Genomic DNA, 19,719 nt, shown 5'->3' on the forward strand with positions numbered 1-19,719 from the left:
TCAACAGAAAACTTATGTTAACTCCCTATAATCTGTTTCTTTTCTTCCTAATTTTGGGATCTTCTCAGACCTGTGGTATTACTCTCTGGCTTTATAGGCTTTGGGATCACTTAGATGCCTTTTATTGGGATAATTAATAATTTTGAAAATGTAACTATCTTTAGGGAAAATTGTTCTCCAGGTAATTTTTTCCATTCAAATTTTCAATTCAACTTTCTTTAAATTAATTTTCTTGACTGAAGTTTATGTTAAGTAATTTCAGCAACTTAGGTAATTATAGTTCAAACAATTTGAGATTCTTTTCTTCTTTCCTTCTTTTTGGCTAATTCTTTACTTTGGTCTTGAACAACTTTTCTCTTGCTGTCTTGTTTTTCCAGCACTAAACCAAGTAAAAACTGATCTTCATGGCTTTTAGTTTTAATATCTGAAGTCAACACACCTATTGCGTGTGTGTGTGTGTGTTTAATTCTTTCTTTTTTTCTTCATTTTTAAAATTGAAAATAGAATCTTCTCTCAAACAATAAATACATCCCAAGCACAGGGTAAGGGGGAAGATGCAGCTAGAATTCTGTTTTAGTGCTAGGGATGACCCTAAGTATTGTGTCCATAGGCAGGTTCCCTGATCTTCTGGCAGGCATGGTCTGTGTATTTATGCATTTTTTAACTGAGACAATTTAATTTCCCTGAGAGTTTTATTCCATAAAACATAAATTCCACTCACCAGACCAGAGGCTGTCAAAGTGTTCTGTGTACACAAATCAGCTAGACAGATCCTCAAAGTGGTCCCTAGCAGGAATGTGCTGGGGCTGAGGCATGTATATATCCCAGGACATGGTGGTCTATAGACCACACTTTGAACAAGACACTAGACAAGATGAAATAAAATAAAGCAACATTTACCAAAGCAGACACACCAAGAAACAACCATGAGATTAATGAATCACTAAGGTCACCAATACAAGACAACAGTGTTCCTCTAGATGCCGGCTGATTCTGGTTTTCAGGACCTCCATGTGTCTTATTAATTTTAAAGCCTTATTAGGGTTATGGATTCTGCTTCAAAAATAAAGTGCTATGGTTTTAATAAATAAACATGGCTACCATACCACTTATAGGAAACCCCACCATCTCTGAATGCAGAGTCTTCAGAGAAACCCTTCTAAAACCTTCCTTCATTATGTCAGGAGGATGATACATTTATGATCTTTCTGATCCCAATCTCCACAACATTTAGATGCTGCATGAGGACATGGCCATTCACGCCATGCTTTTGGTCTCTTAAGTGTTCTTAGTTCCTGTGCTAAATTCACAGCGGAAACAACTTAGAAAAGAACTTTTTCTTTTGTAGCTGAAGAGGAAAAGGGATGACATTCAAGCTAAAAAGTACTTTCAACTCTCATAAATATTTGAGTTTATCCCACCTACAACTTTTTTGTTTGTTTGTTTGTTTGTTTGTTTTTTGGTTTTTCGAGACAGGGTTTCTCTGTGTATCTTTGCAGCCTATCCTGGCACTTGCACTGTAGACCAGGCTGGCCTCGAACTCACAGAGATCCACTTGCCTCTGCTATCCGAGTGCTGGGATTAAAGGCATGTGTCATCAATGCCTGGCTTCTCACCTACAACTTTTAAAACTGTGGAAACACCTTTTCTGATTTATAAATAGTAAACATTAGAGTTATGAAACACTAGTGCATTAAAATACCACTTATGATTATATTAGGGTGAAAATGGGCATACTAGGGGAATAATCAAGAGGATAAAAAGAATGTGAATTTGGAATGTTTGTGAGAAGGCAGGCCCCTAGACAGTGCTCCAAAACAATCAATGTAACGCTGTGGTCAACAGGCTGGCTCATGTGAGTCTGTGAAGCCTCGTCCTGGGCCTCTCCTGGGTGCTGTTGAGTGGTGACTTACAGTCACAGGGAAGGACATATCCACACTCTCATTAGTCAACCTGGTTCTTCCCAGGCACCAGAGTAAAATGAAATGAGGCAAATGAGTGACTTTCAATAGAACAGTAGAGCCATCTCTCCTTTCTCTGTATAGAACATCTGTTTCAACAGCACTCCATATGTTTTCTTCATGGCCAGCATGTTAACAACAGGATGACACAATTTCCCAGAGCCCCGGGCATCTGGGATTGCAGATCTTCCCCAAATCTAGAGAAGAGAAGCCACCTGGAAAGCTGCATCATTCTAATGTAGACTGATTCCTGAGCAATGAGAAAGTTGGGCTACCACTTTACCAGCGGCAAGTGGTAAGCTTAGGGGCATGTGCAGTCAGCTACTAAAACAGTTCTGTCTCTAGCTTTTACTTCAACAGTGCTCCTCCCGCTCCATGAAATGTCCAAAGGAGCTTAAAACCCCAGATTTGGCCTTACAGAGCCTGCGCATCTGCATGTCTGGCGGTGAGCTCAGCATCTGATTTTTTTTTTTTTTTTTTACTGGTGGAGAAAGCTACAGTTTGGTTAAAGTAAAGCAGCTCCTCCAAGATCCTTTTGGCTCCTGGGTTTAGCGGAAAACCTGCACTCTAGAGAGTGACCAGCATTTGATTAACATAGCACCTATTTTCACTGGGACATTGCTTCTTCCACCCTTCCAATACCAGTTGTTCTCCAACCACCATTTTCACCACTTGGTAGTGTACTGCCTTTCCACAGTAGGAAATGCTAACTTCACTGGCCCCTGGTGGAAGAGAAGCCATTCAGGTAAACTGTGGATATGGATGCCTGGCAGAGCTGTGACCCCTGGCAGAGCTGTGCTCAATCTAAACTTTCCTATCTGCAGCTGACTTCCGGTGATTCCACTGGCATCCCTGTGCTTCTGAGGACTGGCCATAGCCACCTGGAAATAAATGACTGCACTTAGATGACCCACCCTCTCTGAAAAGCCCGTCTGACCAGTCTTTGTCCTTGATTTGCCCAGTTCTAAATCTGCCTCTCTAAGTGGTCCCAATACATCCTGCTCCATTTTTAGTACGTTACTCCTATCCTCACTGGAATAGAGTAAAATTGGGAGCTAAAGCAGCACCCAGGCTTGGGGGCCCATAGGAAGTGATCTCCTGGGCGACTCCTGAGAGGAGATGGGCAATGATACGGCCCACCGAAGTCACAGACTTGCCCACACCTATGACAGTGCCACTGACCTGGGCCCTGCCTGCACTCAGCTGGAGGTTGGTGACACAGGTTCTCCCGATGCTGGTGGAGAAGGACAGAAGTGGAGAGGAAAAGGCCACCACATCCATGGTGCTGGCCACGGAGTAGAGCAGCAGCAGCAAGCAGATGAGCACACTGGAGTGCAGCAGGACCATGGATGAGTTGTGCTTGTACATCAGCAGCATGGGCCCCACAGCCTAGCCAGCCTGGGTACCTAGGGCATTGGGGTAGCGGATGAGATATCCTGTGGTCTTGGGCTGCACTGCGAAATGCTCCTCCAGGGCCAAGACGAAGTTACTATAGTACAGCATGACAGCCACGCCCATCAGTAAGCACATGAGAAATATGTCCCACAATGCAGAAAATATGAGGCTCTTCATGTCCTTCAAGGCCGACATTACTTCAGCCCAGGGCCTCTGCACTTTCTTCTCACTCCTTCTGGCCTTTGGGGTGGTGGCTGTACCTTCGGATTTTCTGAATGTTGTAGCATGCTTCTGATCCAAGCTCCAACCATTCTCTGTGCTGTTGAGGTTTGTTTCTCCCCAACGTAACAGCCAAACGAGACCTGAAAACCCAGCATCAAGGGGATGGCCAGGAGGATCAAAGTCATCTTTAGCTACATAACAAGTTGGAGGTTAGCCTGGGCTACAAGAGATCCAGTCTCAAAATCATAATGATGATGATGATACTTGGTTAAAATTGCTCCTGTGCAAAATCTCCCTGGTTCCTGTAGTAAGGCTATGAGTTTTGCTAGCACACATTAGACAGCATTGAGAAGGAAGACAGAGGAGTAGATGAAAGCTGTCACATAAAACCCACCATCCAATTCTGTCAGATACCCACCAACTATGGGGCCCAAGATGAATCCTACACCCAAGGCTGTGTTGAACAGTCCCAGCACCAGTGACTGCTCCTTCTCTGTGACCAGGTCGGAAAGCAGGACCCTGGAGATGGAGAGGGTGTATTTAAAAGCAACCCATCATAAATGGAATCCAGAGCCAGCACCATAACAAGGACTAGTCACTTCATCTTTAGCACAGGGTATTTTAGACTTCAGCTTGGCCATATCTCCTCATGACACCCCAACATTCCTTGTCATCCAGTTGAAATTCCTGGTGGCTGTTAGGTCTTGGGCAGTCCAAATATCCAGAAATGAGCTCAACATGAGCTATAGGAAGATTTCCACAGGGACTCTAGCCAGTGTAAACAGGAACATGTTGGTGGATACTCCAAGGAGGAGATAACCCAGGGCACTGAGCAGAATGAATGCACACCAGCAAGGAGGACCTTCTCCGACCACATCACTCCAGCACTCCAGGTGTTGGAGAAGATGCAAAGCACCATAGGAGTAGTCCACCACTCTAGCAACTACATGACTAAATCCAAGGGAACATGAAGACTCAACAGTGGGACAACCATACTGACACCAAACAAGTCCTTTAAACTAATTGGTTCCTTTACCTGATGAAGAAACCTACAGGGTGCTTCTTCATGGTATTGCCATTGACTAACTATTGAACCCAGCAACCAAACCTAGACAGGTAGAGAGAGAGAGCAGGAAGCAGCGGGATCCCGTTGCACCGGAAGCTGCTGTTGCTGTCGCTGGGGTCTCTGAGGCCAGCCTCTTCCCAGAGGCCAGATGCCCTCAGAGCCCCAGCGCCACCCCCGTGCGGACTGGGGGTGTGGACACCTATTTATGCATTTTTAATACATATAGTTCAGCATAGGATTGAACATTTAGCTTTGCACCTATTTTATTTGAATGTAATAATTTTGGAACACTACTAAAATGTCTTTTTTCTATTATTTCGTGTATTCAGTAGGTATTTTAAACATAAACCTCTTTAATTTGATTTAAAATATCAAAGCTACCACTTAAAGTTTTGTTTAATATAATGTAGAAATGGGCAAATTATGACTAAGATGTGCACAAGACAAAAAAAAAACTGGTGAAGGAAACCATGCTTTGCAGGTGGTTTTTGTACTGCTACTGGAAGAAGGCTTTCTATTCCTGTCACATTCAGTGACAGGGTTTTCCAAACATGGACCTTGCTCCAGTCAGATGAAGTGAGATTATACTGAAAGCTGCTGATCTGTTTTCAGAAAAAGTTGGTGCAATCCTTGAGAGAAATAGCTTAGAGTAATAGAATTTTAGCAGAAATGAATCTGCAGCTAGCTTGGGAATAATTCATTCTAGCCACAGAGACGTAAGATGCTAGACTTGCAGTTTTGCCACGGTGTTGAAAATAGGACACAGAAGAGGGGAATATATTGAAAGTGGGTTTTAAAAAATGGAATCTTAAATGCCTGGGAACTGTACTATTTCAGGTTTTTTTTTTTGTAAGAAAACAGATTGTACTCTGCTTGGCACTGAAGTGTACTTGTGTGTCACTTCACAGTAATACCTCTGTCTTCAACCAGGATGAAAAGGAAACAGCACTTTACACACTTATCATTGTGGAAAACTTTGTTCTCCAAAATAAAGTTAAAAAATGATGTTCAATTGATCACACTTATTCCATTATGTACTTATCTTCAACAATAGTTCACTTTAAGATACAAATCTATAAATTAGGATTCCTTTATATTTAAATAACTGTATTCAACTGGATTTGCTGCAGACAAAAATGCAGCAAATCCATGGCAACATTTATGCATCATGAGATAGGTCATTTCAATCCTTCTCTGCAAAAGTGATCAGAATCAGTGGGAGAAACAAATAAATGAAAATTTATATCCAGTCTTTTATAAAAATTCAGCACCCATTTTGTATATGTAAGAGTAAACCAAAAATAATTTTAACATACAGGGTTTGTGCATGTAAAACATGAAGTAAAGAAAGCATTTTACTATATTGTCTTTTTACTCTTCACTAGCAAATGTGTTGATTTAAAAAAAATAGAGTCAATAAAAAGCAGTTAACAGATTTAGAAAGGATGCTTTGACCTAAAGATACCCAAAGACACAAAACTGGGTACAAGGCCTAAAATGGTCCTTCTCCCTCACTTTTGGCAATGACAACTATATCACATGTGATTTTATGATTTGTGATGCATTGATCTTTAGGTCACAAAAAAGGAAATGCTTGCCAACAGTTTTTTAAATCTTTTTTAACTCACCATATATAATTTGAAACACTTTAGTTCATGTTTGTTCCTCCTTTTTTTTCCAACTTGCCTTTTCTAATTACAGGCTTTCTGATCTCTAGAAGTGATAAACATCTATACCTAAAATGTTTAATGTATTTCTCTTTCCAAGACCATGGAAAAGGCAGATGTGTGAAATGGACATTGGAGGAAAATGTTTAGTAGAACATCCACAGTGACAGATTCTTTTATTTTTTTTCAAAATAATTAAAACTTCTTAATCTGTGAAAAGGCAGAAATCAACCTTTGGTAAGAAATTACTTTACTTATGCAAAACCCTTAGCAAAAAAAATAATACTTCCTTGCTAAATATCTTATTTTGGCAATAGAATTCAATATTTTGTTTCTCAATTGACTTTGTCATAAGAGAAAAAAATAACTGTTGTTATTAATTGAATAAAATCAAACTGTCTTGGAAATGCCTACCACACAAGTGACCTTTTAATAGATATTCTAGAAATGTTTCTATGGCTGTTTGATGAACTTTAACTTTATTTCTGTGTCCAGATGATATACCACAGGTCTTCCTCATACTAGGATATGTTCTCAGTATTAGCACACCTCCCTTGGAGTCACAGATGATTTCACCTTCCACCTCTTTGTCCTCTAGCAGGGCATAGTTTCTACTATTTTGAGTTGATCACTTCACTACATTCTTTTATCTTTATAATCTCTACCATAATTTAGTGTAAAGACATGATAGTACTTATTATTGAAAACTACAAATTAAGTATTTTTACCCAAAAATTTCACCATCAACTTCGACTTTCTGGCAATCATGGGATAGTAAAGTGGACTTATTATTTATTTATTTTTTATTTTAAATTTAAATTAGAAATGAGCTTCTTTTACATGTCAATACCAGTTCCCTCTCCCTCCCCTCCTCCCATACCCCCCCACCAATCCCTTATCCTGTCTCCTTTCTGCTCCCCAGGGAGGGTGAGGCCTTCCATGGGGAAATCTTTAAAGTCTGTCACATAATTTGGAATAAGGCCTAGACCTTACCCAGTGTGTCTAGGCTGAGAGAGTATTTCTCTATGTGGAGAGGGCTCTTAAAACCAATTTGTGTACTAGGGGTAAATACTGATCCACTACTAATGGTACCATATATTGTCCAGACATCCAAACTGACCTCCTCATTCAGGGGGTCTGAAACAGTCCTATGCTGCTTTCCCAGGTATCAGTCTGGGGTCATGAGCAACCCCTTTTTCAGGTCAGCTATTATGTGGGGTTTTCCCGCCTGGTCTTGAACCCTTTGCTCATCACTTCTCCCTCTCTGCAACTGGATTCTAGAGTTCAGCTCAGTGTTTAGCTGTGGGTGTCTGCTTCTGCTTCCATCAGCTACTGGATGAAGGCTCTAGGATGGCATATAAGGTAGTCATCAATCTCATTATGGGAGAATGGCATTTAAGGTAGCCTCTCCACTATTGCTTGGATTGTTAGCTGGATCAAGCTTGTAGATCTTTGAATATTTCCCTAGTGCCAGATTTCTCTTTAAACCTATAATGGCTCCCTCTAGGATGGTATCTCTTTTCTTGCTTTCCTCTATTCTTCCCCTGATTAGATCTTCCTGCTCTCTCATGTCCTCCTCTCCCCTCCTCTTCTCCCCTTTTCTTTCTTCTAACTCCCTTTCTCCTCACCCCATGCTCCCAATTAGCTTCAGGGATCTTGTCCTTTTCCCCTTCTCTAAGGGACCATGTATGTCTCTCTTTAGTGCCTCCTTGTTTCCTACCTTCTCTGGTGGTGTAGATTGTAGGCTGCTGCTTATTTTCTCTAGGTCTAAAATCCATATATGAGTGAGTACATGCCATTTTTGTCTTTTACCCCCACTCAGGATAGTTTCTTCTACCTCCATCCTTTTGCCTGAGAATTTCAAGATTCCATTGTTTGTTTGATTGTTTTTTTCTGCTGAGTATTACTCCATTGTGTAAACGTACCACATTTTCTCCATTCATTTTTCATTTGAGTTTCATCTAGGTTGTTTCCAGGTTCTGGTTATTACAAATGATGCTGCTATGAACATGGTTGAACAGATATCAGCAGTAACACAGACACTGAGGTCTATAGTTAATAAATGGGACCCAGTGAAACTGAGAAGCTTCTGTAAGGCAAAGGACACAATCAACAAGACAAAACAGCATCCCAAAGAATGGGAAAAGATATTCACCAACCCCACATCTGTCAGAGGGCTGATCTTAAAATATACAAAGAACTCAAGAAGCTAGTCTCCAAAACACCAACTAATCCAATTAAAAAGTGAGATACAGAACTAGAGAATTCTCAATAGATGAATCTAAAAAGGCTGAAAGGCACATAAGAATATGCTCAACATCCTTAGCCATCAGGGAAATGCAAGTCAAAACAACTCTGAGATACCATCTTATACCTGTCAGAATGGCTAAAATAAAAAACACCAATGACAGTTTATGCTAGAGAGGATGTGGAGAAAGGGGAACACTCCTCCACTGCTGGTGGGAGTGCCAACTTGTACAGCCACTTTGACAATCATTATGGTGGTTCCTCAGGAAAATGGGAATCAGTCTACCAAAAGATCCAGCAATTCCACTCTCAGGCAAATACCCCAAAAGTGCACATTCATATAACAAGGATATCTGTTGAACCATGTTCATTGTAAAGTAGATTTAAAATGATTTCCAGTTTAGGAAAGATATTATGAAGAAAATGTGAACATCTTGTTGAATGAATGTAGAGACTTTTCACAGCAAAATCTTTTTCCTGTGTCATATTGTCATCCCCACGTCACTGGTTGCACCTGAGATGGATGAGAGAAGAGACAAGGCATCAAGGAGAACAAGAGGAAATTTGATCTATGGCTTAGATTTCATCAAGGGCCAATAGTGCTCAGATTGAAGAGATAGAAGGAAAAGAATCCTTACACAGTGAATTAACATGTGCTTTAAAATTTGGGGGAAGAAAAAAATAAGGTGATTGTTTCACTCCCGAGAGATGAGAAAGATTATTCACATGTTTGCCTAAGGAGATACTTGATTTAAAATAGTTAAGGACAAACAACTGATCAAATTTCCACATGTGAAAGGATGAACCCATAACTGCAATTGGCAGCTACAGAAGTTCGGAAACTAAACACAACTGAATGTGTGACAGGAATCAGTGCACCAAGACCTCCCAACAACACATGACAATTTCCCAGGGACAAAAGCTTTATCCCTTTATTGTTTCCTTTTGTCCATACAGATACACTAGCTCTTGAACTTTTATGTAAAGAGATGGTTATTTCTGCCAAAGGCAGATTCTGGTTTATTTCACTTAGCATAAGGAATTCCATTTCCATCTATTTTGTACAAAATCATGATTTTTCATGGCTTATATTGATAGCTGTGCTGGTTATATTTGTGTGTGTGTGTGTGTGTGTGTGTGTGTGTGTGTGTGTGTGTGTGTGTGTACATTCGTTTTTTTCCCCTTTTTATTATTAATTCAAGTTAGGGAACAAGCTTGTTTCACATGTAAGTCCACTCTCCCTCTCCCTCCCCTCACCCTCATCCCTCCTCCCCCACCTCCAACCTACCCCCACCCCATCCACCCACCACTCCCCAGGCAGGGTAGGGCCCCCAACAGGGGCTCCACAAAGTCCACCAAATATTACTGTGCTGGGCCTAGGCCCCTCACCATGTGTCCAGAGACAGAGCGCATCCCTTCACGTGGGATGGGCTCTCAAAGTCCCCCACACACACCAGGGAAAAACACCAATCCACCTCCAGAGGTTCACCGGAGTGCAGGGGCCTCCCCATTGGCATCCATGATCAGGGTGCTGGATCAGTCCAGAACTAGCCTCCCAGACAGCTTCTGGGGTCGTCAATATGCTTTCCCTTTTTCAGGCCAACTGTTTCTGTGGGTTTCTCCAATCTGGTACAGACCCCTTTGATCTTCATTCCTTCCTCTCTTCAACTAGGTTCCAGATTTCAGCTCAGTGTATTTCTGTGGATGTCTGTCTCTGCTTCCATCAGCCACTGGATGAGGGCTATAGGATAGCATAGAGAGTAGTCATCAATCTCATTCTAGGGGAAGGGCTTCTAGGCTATCCTCTCCTCCACTGCCCGGACTGTCAGCTCGTGTCATCCTTATAGGTCTCTGGAGATCTTCCTAGTTCCAGATCTCTTCTCGGACCTATAGTGGCTCCCTCTGAAATGGTATCTCTCATCCTGCTCTCTCTCCTCTATTCTTCCCCTACTCCATATCTCTGCTCCTCCATTTCCTCCCTCTACTCTTCTTCTTGTGCTCTTATTGTGTCCCCTACCCTCATGCTCTCAATTAGCTCAGGAGTTCATGCCACTTCCAATTCCTGGGGTCCATTTATCCCTTATAGTCATTCATGATTTCTAATTTCCTTGGGGTAGAGGATTATAGGCTGGTAAACCTTTGCTCTATGTCTAAAAATCGTATATGAATGAGTACATACCATGTTTGTCTTTTTGTGATTGGGTTACCTCACTCAGGATGGTTTCTTCTAGTTCCATCCATTTGCCTGCGAATTTCAAGACTCCATTGCTTTTTTCTGCTGAGTAGTATTCCATTGTATAAATGTACCACATTTTCTCTTTCCATTCTTCAGTTGAGGGGCAGCTAGGTTGTCTCCAGGTTCTGGCTATTACAAACAATGCTGCTATTAACAGGGTTGAACATATATCCTTGTTGTATGAACATGCACTATTTGGGTATATACTCAAGAGAGGAATGGCTGGATCTTGAGTTAGACTGATTCCCATTTTTCTGAACAACCGCCATACTGATTTCCAGAATGGTCTTACAAGTTCACTCTCCCACCAGCAATGTAGGAGTGTTCCTTCTTCTCCACATCCTCTCCAGCATAGGTTGTCATTGGTATTTTTGATTTTAGCCATTCTGACAGGTGTGAGGTGGTATCTCAGAGTTGTTTTGAGTTGCATTTCTCTGATGGCCAAGGATTTTGAGCACTTTCTTAAGTGTCTTTCAGCCATTTCAGATTCCTCTGTTGAAAAATCTCTGTTTAGTTCTGCACCCCACTTTTTAATTTCATTGTTTGGTGTTTTGGTGGCTAGCTTCTTGAGCTCCTTGTATATTTTGGAAATCAGCCCTCTGTCAGATGTGGGGTTGGTGAAGATCTTTTCCCATTCTGTGGGTGGTCGTTTTGTCTTACTGACTGTGTCCTTTGCCTTGCAGAAGCTTCTCAGTTTCAGGAGGTCCCATTTATTAATTGCAGACCTCAGTGTCTGTGCTTCTGGCGTGATGTTCAGGAATCGGTCTCCTGTGCCAATTTTTTCAAGGGTAATTCTCACTTTCTCTTCTAGAAGATTCAGTGTGGCTGCATTTATGGTGAGATCTTTGATCCATTTGCACTAAGTTTCGTGCATGGTGACAGGTATGGATCAATCTGCAATCTTCTGCATATCGGAATCCAATTGTGCCAGCACCATTTGTTGAAGATGCTATCTTTTTTCCATTGTATAGATTTAGAACCTTTGTCAAAAATAAGGTGTTCATAGGTTCGTGGGTTAATATCTGGGTCTTCAATTCGATTCCATTGTTCTATCTATCTATTCTTGTGCCAATACCAAGCTGTTTTCAGAACTATGGCTCTATAGTAGAGCTTGAAGTCAGGGATGGTGATGCCTCCAGAAGATCTTTTATTGTAAAGAGTTGTTTTGGCTATCCTGGGTTTTTTATTTTTCCATATAAAGTTGAGTATGTTCTTTCAATATCTGTGAAAAACTGTGTTGGGATTTTCATGGGGATTGCGTTGAATCTGTAGATTGCTTTTGGTAGGATTGCCATTTTTACTATGTTAATTCTACCTATCCAAGAGCATGGGAGATCTTTCCATTTTCTGGTATCTTCTTTAATTTCTTTCTTTAAAGTCTCAAAGTTCTTATTGTACAGGTCTTTCACTTTTTTGGTTAGTGTTACCCCCAGATATTTTATGTTGCTTGTGGATATTGTGAAAGGTGATGTTTCCATGATTTCTTTCTCATTGAGTTTATCATCTGTATACAGTAGGGCTACAGATTTTTTTGAGTTAATTTTGTATCCTGCTACCTTGCTGAAAGTGTTTAATAGCCATAGGAATTTCCTGGTAGAGTTTTTCGGGTCACTTATGTAGACTATCATGTCATCTGCAAATAGTGAAAGTTTGACTTCGTCCTTTCCAATTTGTATCCCTTTGATCCCCTGTTCTTGTCTTATTGCTCTAGCTAGAACTTCAAGTACAATATTGAAGAGGTATGGAAGAGTGGACAGCCTTGTCTTGTTCCTGATTTTAGAGGAAACACTTCGAGTTTCTCTCCATTTAGTTTGATGTTGGCTATTGGTTTAGTGTATATTGCGTCTATCATGTTTAGATAAGATCCTGTTCTCACCAAGATCTTTATCATGAAGGGATGTTGGATTTTGTCAAAGGCTTTTTCAACATTTAGTGAGATGATCATGTGGTTTTTCTTTTACAGTTTGTTTATATTGTGGATTACATTGATGGTTTTTCATATGTTGAACGATCCTTGCATCCCTGGGATGAAGCCTACTTGATCATGGTGGATGATTTTTCTGATATGTTCTTGGATTCGATTTGCCAATATTTTATTGAGTATTTTAGCATCGATGTTCATGAGTGATATCGGTCTCTAGTTCTCTTTCTTAGACTTATCTTTGTGTGGCTTGGGTATCAAAGTGATTGTAGCCTCATAGAAAGAGTTTGGCAATATCCCATCTGCTTCTAATGTGCTGAACAGTTTGAGGAGTATTGGTATCAGCTCTTGTTTGAATTTCTGGTAGAATTCTGCAGTGAAGCCATCTGGCCCTGGGCTTTTTTTGGTTGGGAGGCTTTTGATGACTCCTTCTATTTCATTAGGGGTTATGGGTCGATTTAAACTGTTTATCTGATCTTGGTTTATTTGGTAAGTGATATGTATCCAGAAAACTGTCCATTTCCATTAGATTTTCGAATTTTGTGGCATACAGGTTTTCAAAGTATGACCTGAAGATTCTCTGGATTTGCACAGTGTCCGTTGTTTTATCCCCCTTTTTGTTTCTGATTTTGTTAGTTAGCATGTTCTCTCTCTGCCTTTTGGTTAGTTTGGCTAGAGGTTTGTCTATCTTGTTGATCTTCTCAAAGAACCAACTCTTTGTTTCATTGATTCTTTCTAATGTTTTCCTAGTTTCTACTTTATTGATTTCAGCCCTCAGGTTGATTATTTCCTGGCGTCTACTCCTCCTTGGTGAGTTTGCTTCTTTTTGCTCTAGTGCTTTCAGTTGTTCTGTGAATTCTCTAATGTGACTTTTCTACAGTTTCTTCATGTGGGCCTTCAGTGCTATGAACTTCCATCTTAGCACTGCTTTCAGATTGTCCGATAATTTTGGGTATGTTGTGTCTGCATTCTCATTAGATTCTAGGAAGTCTTTAATTTGGTTTTTCATTTCTTCCTCAACCCAGGAATGGTGCAATTGGGTGTTATTCATTTTCCAAAAGTTTGCAGGTTTTCTGCCATTTGTATTGTTGCTGAATTCTAGCTTTAATGCATGGTGGTCTGATAAGATACAGGGGGTTATTTCAATTCTTTTGTAACTATGGAGGTTTGCTTTGTTGCCTACTATGTGGTCAATTTTAGAGAAGGTGCCATGTGGTGCTGAGAAGAAGGTATATTCTTTTGAGTTTGGATGGAATGCTCTATAGATATCCTTAACCCCAGTTGGGTCATAACTTCTTTCAGATCCTTTGTTTCTTTGTTAAGTTTCTGTCTGGTGGTCCTGTCTAGTGGCGTAAGGGGGGTGTTGAAGTCTCCTACTATAAGTGTGTGTGGTTTTATGTGTGGTTTGAGCTTTAGTAATGTTTCTTTCACAAATGTGGGTGCCTTCGTATTTGGGCATAGATGTTCAGGATTGAGATTTCATCTTGATGGACTTTTCCTGTGATGAGTATGAAATGTCCTTCTTCATCTCTTTTGATTGATTTTAGTTTAAAGTCCAATTTGTTAGATATTGGGATTGCTACACCAGGTTGTTTCTTGAGCCCATTTGATTGGAAAATCTTTTCCCATTCTTTTACATTTGTTTGTTTTGATCAACTTGATAGGGTTACCTTGGAGGAAAGTCTCTCAATTGAGAATATGCTTCCATCAAATCTTGATTGATATTTAAGGGCCCAGCCCACTGTGAGTGGTACTATCCCTGGGCTAGTCCTGGGTTTTATAAGAAAGCAAGCTGAAAAAGTAAAAGACAGTAAACAGGACTCCTCTGTAATCCCTACTTCAGTTCCTGATACCCAAGACCCTCTTTTGCTTGAGTACTTGTCTTAGTTTCCCTCAATGATGGGCTGTGATCATAGTATGTAAGCTAGATAACCCTTTTGGTCATGTTGTTGTATCACAGCAACATAAGGCAAGCAAGGACAAAACTTATCTTCGGGAACTCAAGGCATTGCTGTAGCAGACACGATAGTATTATGGAAGACGTTTGTAACTGTGGGCTTCAAAAGCCAATGAGTGACCAGAGCTTAAAAAAATGTGGTGGAAACCTGATGCTGGGAATTTAGCTGTTTCCCTTCCTAGATAGGCATGTTTTGGCAAAACAGAGGGAGAAAAAACATCTTATTGAGGCAGCTCAATAAGCAAGTGTAAGAAGAATAAACACTTGTCTGTATGTGTGCTAACTATCATCTACACATGTGCAGTTTTTAACAGATGAATACCATATGTTTTAGTTTTATGAGTTTATGTAGTATGTGTTAACTATCATGTGTGTAGTTTGTAATCTGGTAAGTTTTACTCTTGTGAGCATATGAAATATGAGTTAACTATCAACTGTATGATGGGTTTTTTTAATGCTCAGCCATACATGTGTTACTCACATGTGTGCTGTGTGTATTAAATGCATGTACATAGTGAACTTTTTAAACTTCATATTTTATTTCTTTAGATGGCTTACTGCATGATTTCTTTCCAGGAGAGCAAGCCTGTGAGATCTCACTACAGTTGGTCGGTTATATTTAGAGTTCTGTTGATGACCTTTGAGTTATTTGCAAACACTACTCAGTCTGTACTAAAGATATATCTCATGTACCTCATCACTGCTTATTGAAGATGCTCTATGTTTCCCTTTAAGCAAATAAAACTAACAAGAGTGCTTTCCAGAAAAAAAAAAAAGAATTCCAAGAGTAAGTCAGTAGAAAGAGGTCCTCTCTATTCTCTGCTTCAGTTCCTGCCTTGACTACTCTCAGTGATGGACTATAAGGTATAGTATGAATGGAGTCCTTTTAGTCCCCAAGTTCCTTTTGGTCATGATGTTTTATCACAGTAATAAGAAATAATCTAAGACAATGTTCGTTGATTTTTTTCTAGTTTACATTCTCATCAATAGTGTACAGAGATGCCTTTTTTTGTATATAATTTCTAACATCTGATATTTGATTTTTTTTGTGTGTGTGTGTGTGTGTATGGGTGGGTAGGTGGGTGGCAGCATGTTTTCCATCAACTCCAGCCAACTCACACTTCTCTCTCTCTCTTTTCATTTTCCTTCTAAGACTTATTTATTTTTATGTGTATGGTTGTTTTAACTGTCTGTGTGTGAGTGAAATGTGTATACACTATGCCAAACTAAAAGATGGTGTTGGATTCCCTGAGTCTGGATTTACAGACAATTTGAGCCATCATATGGGTTCTGGGAATTGAACCTGGGTCCCTGGAAGAGTAATTGATGATCTTTACTGCTGAGCTATCTCTCCATACTTCTAATGTTTGATTTCTTGATAGCAGATATTTTGTCATCCAGCCTTATATTCGATAACTGTTCCTGTGATGGTCCAGAACTTCTAAATTTTATGCAATCCCATATTAGTGTCTCATTTTATACTATCAATATCTGGGATTATGTCCCATGCTCTCCAGCTCCTTTGAGAAAGCCCTTGCCATGCAATGTCTGCCAGGGTCTTCCCATGTTTCTGCATTAGTTTTAGAGTTTAAGATTTAAGGTCTAGATCTATTTTCTCTCTTTAGTTGGATTGTATGATCCTGAGAACATGATGATATTGATTGGTATCATCAATAACAATAATTTATTTGAAAATCCAGAATTGCTCTTGTTGTAACAATACAGCTGTGAAATTAAAGTATATTCCTCACAGTGTTTTTTCTATTTCCTTTATCTCACATATATCGTCTTAGAAAATGTCAGACCAGTTTCAGAAATAGAGGGAAAATAATATTCAGCAGACAAAAATAAAACAGAAAAAAATCAATGCCATCCCTTTTCCTTACAGCCTCTTTTTAAAAATAATATACTCTTTTATTTAGTTTTGGACACTGTAGACCAATTAAAACTAGAGAAAATACCCCTCTCTATCATCAGATTTCCCATGGTCTTCTTCATTTGAGTTTAAAAAATCTATGCTTGAAAGGGATATAATGATGATGATGTTCTTAATGATGTGTTGTTGCAGTTATTTTTTAAAACAGATTTCTTGAGATAGTTTATACACAAAAGAGCATGTGTTTGCACTCTAGAGTTTGGACACATGTATTACCACAGATACCATCACCCATGGTATACCACTATATTCAGTGTTAAATGTCAACACCAACTGTTTATGCCTTGCTTAAGTTTGTGTATGTATGTGTTAAGAACATTTAACACAAGAAGCACCATTTTAATCAAAGTTTGAGTGAACAGCAATGTTAAATGTTGAACTAAGTGTATAAACAAAAGTGCAGTTTGTGAATAATATTTGTGTGTGAGTGTGTGTATGTGTGTGTGATTGTGGTATATTGTCTCAGTGTGTGGTATATACACATATGTGAGATGGAGATGTGCTTACTTCTGTGTCTTATTTCAAGATTTGCTTGTGTATGGGTCTCTCATTGAGTCTGAAATTCTCCACTTGAGCTAGCTTAGCTGAACAATAGCTCACTGTGATCCCTTTGATTCCACTGCCCTCCCCCAGCAGAGGGCAAGTGGCGAGCACCATTATATCTGGGCATCTCAACATGGATCCTTAGGCTTATGTGTAGACAGTTCATGTACTGAGCCATCTCTGCAGCCTCTGAACAATGCAAAGTGTAACTTTTGAAACCTGTGTTTGGAACTGATCAGACCAAAATGTGTTAGGCTATATTCTTCAGTTTTAAGCATTTTACCAAGTAGGATAGAGATAATTCATACAAAAGCTGCACAACTATTTTGTTACTGATTTTAGCAAATGGTAATGTGCTCCTGGTAATTCCCATTTATACAGATTTTTCTGCACAATGAAAGAAGCCTTGAATTGCTGAATTGTTCTGGTGTAACTGGGCCTGACAGACACTTGAGGCTTTAAGAGGGAATGCCATGACCAACAAATCCAGACACTCTTTGAGCTCGAGTAAATCCCTCAGAAACATTGAACTTTATACTTTCACCCTTGAGACAGCTTGAATCCAATAGCTATTTGCAGAGTTATGTGAGGGTTAGTCAAGAAATGTACCATGTAAAATTGTGTTTCAAGTAACATAATGGTTTGAAGTCATTTATTCCAATTTTTACAATGCTTTATTTCATTGCTGCATCTTGGTTCACCTATTAAAAAATATTACCCTTTAAACATTTTAAACTTTGCTTTCCTTAAGGACACTGTATATATAGTTAGCCTCCACCATCAAGTTCTTATGAGACCATTAGAGAAAGAGGGCATTGTGCAGACAAGTAGCAGTTTTTCCTCCACTCAGTCAGTGTACCTAAAACGATGTAGTTATCTGAAGTGTTGCTGCAAATCCAGGATTTACCATGTGCATTCCTTAGACGATGAGGTAATTGTAACTGTTAGAAGGGAGGAAAAAAAGATTTCCTCTTTTCTGTGAGATACTTTTTTATATAATTGAATTTATACTTTGAGAGAAATACAGTTGTATGTATAATATCCTCTAAAATCATGACATCATAAGAGAAATTTATTTTGGACAATAGTACTTGCAGTTTGTCTTATTTTTAGTGAACATAATGTGGCCAAGCTCATAGTCTCTATGCTTAGAAATTTTGTAAGCTTTGTTAATATATTATGTGAATGATTTTCATATGGATATTGTTTTTCATGGTCTTTCATATAAGATTAAACTAATTGCATGACATACTTCCTGATTTAAAAGCATTCTTACCCCTTCCAAGCTACCCTGAAGCACAAGTTCAAGGATATTAAAAATGTGTTCTATCAGGAAATAGGAGAGAGGGCAAAGCTTGCCAATAAAAAGCCTTGAAGTTATTGTCAGGGAACTGTGGGTTTTTTTCTTCACTTTCAATTAATTTCGTCATATTTTCATGTGCACGGACTCTCTCTCTCTCTCTCTCTCTCTCTCTCTCTCTCTCTCTCTCTCTCTCACACACACACACACACACACAAACACACACACACACACACACACACACACACACACACACACACACACAAACACACACACACAAACACACACACACACACTTACTTCCTGAGCAGTCTTTAGATCAACATAACTTCAGGCCTGAAAATTGTATCATGCCCATGGAGCTCTGTCCAAGTGTGACTATGGTCAGGAACTAAGAACATCAAACTTCATTCTCAAACAAACTGAGCATCGTGTTTCCCTTCCTATTGCTTTAGTGTCTGTCCAACTAAATCGCCTCAAGAAATTTTTTTAATGTTAACAGCCTATGTGAATGAGATTGGGAACACAATATAAATAAAATTCATCCTGATGAAATTTATAGTTTAATATTAAAACAGAAATATACAACATGCATCTTTTGCAGGATATGTTACAGGAATTTGATTATAATGTCTTGATCTAGCATGGATTTGTTAAGTCCCATTATTAAGGAAGTGCTTTTATTACTGACTATATTTCAAAATTGCTACATATACTATCTGTCTTAAATGTTTGCTTTGCAATTGAGAAGTATACTTTTATTTTTCCTTTGATTACAGTAGATTTTAACCATAGCAGAAATTAATTTCTAAATCTCCATTTTTATTTAAATAACATTTTTCATTTATTTTGCATACCAACAAGTTTTCCCTCCCCTTCTCTTCCTGTCCCCTCACTTTCCCATCTACCTCCTTCCCCCTCCACTCCTTCTACATCTCTATTCAGAAAGGGACATGCCTCCTATGGGTTTATACAAAGCATGGCCCATCAATTTGAGGCTGAACAGAGCACCTCCCCTTAAGTCAGAGGTGGGGCCAGGTAATCCTGCATGGAGAATAGGTTTCCAAAAGCCAGTTTACTACCAGGGAGATGTCCTGCTCTCACTATTAGAAGCCTTTCTAAGAGACCAAACTACAAGATTGTCACCAACATGTAGTGGGCCGGGATGGGGTCCCATTTAGACTCCCTGTTGGTTCAGCATTCACGAGCTTCCAGGAGTTCAGACCAGTTGTCTCTGTGTGTTCTCCTATCATGACCACCGTAGCTGG

The 19,719-nt window shown here is 39.6% G+C and overlaps 1 pseudogene; it reads right to left on the reverse strand.

Annotated features, from left to right (window-relative positions):
- Window positions 1-2,990: 2,990 nt before the first annotated feature.
- On the reverse strand, window positions 2,991-4,810 carry LOC100756467 (annotated as a pseudogene).
- Between the last annotated feature and the right edge of the window lie 14,909 nt (window positions 4,811-19,719).

Source organism: Cricetulus griseus (genome assembly GCF_003668045.3).
Source record: "Cricetulus griseus strain 17A/GY chromosome 1 unlocalized genomic scaffold, alternate assembly CriGri-PICRH-1.0 chr1_0, whole genome shotgun sequence".
NCBI lineage: Eukaryota > Metazoa > Chordata > Mammalia > Rodentia > Cricetidae > Cricetulus > Cricetulus griseus.